Source organism: Aedes albopictus, chromosome 3, assembly GCF_035046485.1.
Source record: "Aedes albopictus strain Foshan chromosome 3, AalbF5, whole genome shotgun sequence".
NCBI classification, from domain to species: Eukaryota; Metazoa; Arthropoda; class Insecta; order Diptera; family Culicidae; genus Aedes; species Aedes albopictus.
In genome coordinates this window covers 264711346-264716215 of record NC_085138.1, presented here as the reverse complement: position 1 = coordinate 264716215, position 4870 = coordinate 264711346, and positions in this window count along the sequence as shown.

The following is a 4870-nucleotide window of genomic DNA, read 5'->3' as shown; positions in this document are numbered from 1 at the left end:
ATTTCAGCGATTTCAATGTCTGACTTTAAAACAACTTTTCAACTATTTATCAATGATTTTTAGGTTCACCGAATATTACAAATTGAACGCGGGAGTTTCATCTCTCGGATAACGGGATTTGTTTATCATTTCGTTCAGTGGGAAAGATACAGTGAGCGTTTAAAATCTTTCACTCAAACGTAACGCTCTTGGGTTCATAAATTTTGAAATGACACCGGGTATAGAAAACAGAGACGTAGTCCTACGTCAAAACTGAGAAAAGGCTTAGTCCATAGAACACGAGTCACTGAGAAGGGGTCTCTGGTCCAGTTGCAACATAATACCAGGATCAGGAAGAAAGTGGCGTTGACCTTCAGACACAAAACCTAATTTACAGGGACAGAGCAACTGACTAAAATCGTTGCCTTCCACCCCCTCAATCATCCAACCATGTTAAACCGCAAACAGAAATTTTTGTTACTCGACTTTTCCTTGCTGGTAGCGTTTCTCAGAAGGCAAAAACTTCAAAGTGGTTTATTCTGTGTTTTCATTTCATCCCTAGTTCAGACAAAGTTTAAATAGGATTTAGTCAAATAGCAGCAACAGCAGTCCAAGAAAGGCCTCTTACAGATGAGATTTACGATAATCTTGTAAAGAATCGCCAACGGGTGATGGGAAAAACCAGACCCAGGGGCATGATTTATTGAGGGATTCGCCTAATAAATCTAAACCGCACAAACCGTTGTTGGTGCATACCCACTGGCTTGTTGGGGATGATCTAATCAAGTGGGATAATTAACTTGAAGAAATGAGGATAGTCTTTGCCGTTGTGAAAAAAGAACAGGCAAAGCCACAGTCGCGAAAAGAAACAAAAAGGAGTTTAAGGATTCTGACACGGTCTACATGCAAGGATTGTTCGAAAAGATTTATTCACCAGAAGACAACAGAAAATCCTTAATAGCAAATTACTTCGAGTTGACAGGCATCTGGGGTTCAGTTAGAAAGCTCTGTGTATTTCAAGTGACTTTTGTAGCTAGAAACTGCGGAATGGGAGCAATACTCGAAGGCTAATTAATTTCAATTAGCATCTGAAAACAACCAAACAGGTTCAACATACCAAAATGCTGTGATTATTCGCTGCGATTTAGACGCAGTAGTTTCACATTAAGTGATGTGTGTTTCAGTGTAGTTTCACATTGAGAGATGAAACCCCCATGTTGCTATGGAGAAAGGAGAACAAGCAACCAAGGATGTTTTCGATCACCTGGCAATCATTTGACTCATTTATCCATAACTCAGTTCAGAAGCATAATATTGAAATGAGATGTTCGGCAAACCTGTAGATAAGTGTTTTTCCTACCATTATCACCAAGGACGCCATATCCTAAATCTCATATATGCGGCGTGAGAGCGCTAGTACCACCTACTCATACTAAACGATCGAAAAATCCGACCGTTTAGTATGAGTAGGTAGTACTAACACTTTTACGCCGTAAATATAAGAGTTAGAATATGGCGTACTTGGTGATAATTGTAGGAAAAACAATAATCTACAAGTTTGTCGAACATCACGTTTCAATATAAGGCCCATTGGCGTAGCTAGGGGGGGTTCCAGGGGGTGCCTGGCACCCCCTAGAATGAATTTGGCACCCCCTAGAATTTTTCCTTGATATTAGCCTAAAACTAAAACTTCACATGATAATTCCAAAATTTATTAATGGCGCATTTGAACAAAACTAAAGCTACAAATGGAATGACTTCATTAATCATTTTACGTATTAGCGTTTTGGACTTATGTTCTATAATTAAAGCACTAAAAATTATGTTTTTGCTGATTAATTAGTTTAGGATTATCCTGAGACGCTATATGAAATGTGTATCAGTTTTTCGGTTCTGGCAGTGGTCTGGGTGATTAATTTTAACCATTGACAATAAAACTGCACCGCGCTAGCGCTGTATACGACGAGCTTGGTTTTTTGAGCTTGTTTTTTTAATCAGCAATTTCATTGAAAATTTCGACACTGATTTTTCATTTGGGCCTAACTGACATATTCGAGTTCTCTTCATCGATTCTCTCTTTGTGTTATCACAGAATGTGTATTGAGTTTTCCAAAGATTTTTTGGTTTAAATGCGAAGAAGACGACTACATGTTGCTATAGAAACAAAAAGAATAATGATTTTGTTTGTTTTGATCAAGTTTTTAACGAAAGAGAGAGCCGACGAAGAGAAATCGATCAAGTCAGTTAGGCCCTTATGAAAAATCATTGTCGATTTGTTCTGAAATTTCAACGGCAACTCATCTGAATTTCCTTCTACAATTCGTTTTTCAGTTTCTTTGCAAACATTTGCATTTTATTTATAATTATTGCTTTTAAAAATTGCTTCGGCAATATGTCTATATTTTTTCAGCATTGTTTTTTTTTCAAATTTTATTCGGAAAATTCTTAGGGAATTCCTTTGGCTGCATCATCGATGATTTTTGCAGTGATTCCTTTATGAATAACTTCGGTGTTCAGCACTTTCTTTGAACATTTCATTTGTTATTTGTGTGGGAAATCTCACAGTAATTTCTTTCTCATCTGCGGCAATTTTATTTCAAGATTTTTCGTTAATTCCTCTGTAAAATCCCTAGGCAGTTAATTTGGAAGTTTCTCAAACAATTATTTTGGGAATTCCATGGGAATTCATTTCACAATTTCTTTTGTATATTCTTTGGGGTTTTTTTTTCGGCTATTTCTTTGTGAATGTCTTCGGCCATTCCTTTGCAAATTCTCTGACAGTTCCTTTGGAAACTCAAAAATTCACATTTTACAACGGAATTATGATTTCCCAAACAATAGCCGAAAATTTTTAAAAAGGAGTTTCGGAATCTATTTGCAAGGAATTCTCGAATAAAAAACAACAAAGATATAACAAAAAAATCCTGAAAAATTCCCACAGAAATGGCTGGACATTCCATCAAAGTTACATAAAAAGTTTTTAAAACATTGGCAACTGTTTTAGAAATTTCTTAGGTGATTTTGATCCAAATTTATCCAGCTTTTTATTTGGGAATATCTCTTAGAAGAACTATTAAAGGCATTCCTGAAGAAACTATGGAAACTTTTCGAAAAAAATGCGATCTGAACCAATGCAAAATTGAATTGCCGAAATATATTCCAAAGGGGTTACCGATGAAATTTCCATGAAACTTTCCACAAGTATTAAATATTTTTTTCTCGAAGGGATTCTCGAAAAAAATTTGGAATAAATTTTCAAAAAGTTTGAAGAATTTCCTAAGAAATTGTCGGCGAAATTCTGAAAAGAATTATTGGCAAAACGAATTGCCGATAATAATTAAATAGTAATTGCCGATAATAATAAAAGTAATAATAATAAAAGAATTGCCGAAGATGTTTTCAAAGAAATTCCCGAGGGATATCTATAAGAAATTTCCAAAGCATTACCGAAAAAGATCCCAAAGCAATAATAGAGCCGTAGCGTGGTCCCATGGTGTCCATGTTGGCGCCCCACGACAAGTTGACATTGTTAATTTGCCTAAATTTGTAGTTTTTCTTTTTATTCAAATTTTCTTCAGAAGTTATATTTTGATGTTTCGAAAAAAAAACACATTTCCTTCGATTTTGTTTTTATTTTATTAGTTTTTTTTTTCATTTGTGTAATTTCTGTAGGAATTTCAATTGGAGTCACCCATAAACTCTCCGAAATTTGCACATTTTGCATTTCAAGAATCTCACTAAGACCAGCTCAATAATTAGAAATAATATTTCAGATTCATAATAAAAATACATTATGTATAATTTTCTACAGGAAATCTTATAGTATTTTTTCAAAGTTTTGTAAATTTTGTACTTAATTGAGTTTTACGGGATTTCAGGAATCGTCAAACGAACTATTTTACTAATTTTCGGCAAGGAGAAATTTCTAAAGGAATCTCTACAGAGGTTTATGTTCTCTGGATGAATTCCTGTTGAAATCATTTGAATAAATTATGCAAGAATTTCTAAAGGAGTTTCAGGAAAAATATCCAGAGGAATACAGGATGAAAATCCTGGAGAAATTTCAGCAAAAAATTCCAATTGAATTCATGGAGAAGCTCTTGCAGGAATTTCTGAAGCAATTTGTGAAGAAATGCCTAAGGGAATGCCTGTAAGAATATGTAAAGAACAACTAGAAGAATTTCTGAAATGTATTTGGAAGATTTTTTCAGGGAATCCCTGAAAAAGTTTCTCAAGTTTTTTTTTGAAGATCTAGTAAAAAAATCTCTAGAAGGTTCTATGAAGAAATCCCTGCAGGAAGTCGATGGAAGGCTTTCAAAAGAAACCATTAGAGATGTTTTGGATGGAATCAAAGGCGATTTTTTTAACGGAAAATCTGGAGAAAAAATTTAAATGAATTCCAAATTTACGGTTTTCTGCAGGAGTTTATGAGGAAATTCATGAAAGGTTTCTTAGCACAATTCTAGCAGAAATATATGGAGCAATCCTTAGTAAACATGGAAGAGTTTCTAAGCGATGTGATAGATTTCTTGTTTTTAAAGAAATCTATAGATGACTTTCAGAAGAAAACTTAAGTTGAATTTTTAAAGTAAGCCGTTAAAAAAATAAAAAAAAAACCTTGGAAAAATTCTGAAGGAAATCTTTGGATTTCTAACTGAATCTGTACAGGATTTTCCATTGGAATTTATGGCAGAATTACTGAAAAAATCTATGGAAGAGTTCTTAGGTTCTAATCCTTAAAGATACTTTTGCAGCAATCTCTAGAAGAGTTCTAAAGAAAACTTTGTAATTCTGAGAAATCGTAGAATATTATTCAATAAAATTCTTGGGAAGATATCTGGACAAATCCTTTGGCTAATTTCTGGATAAACTCCTAGATAACTGCCTGAAA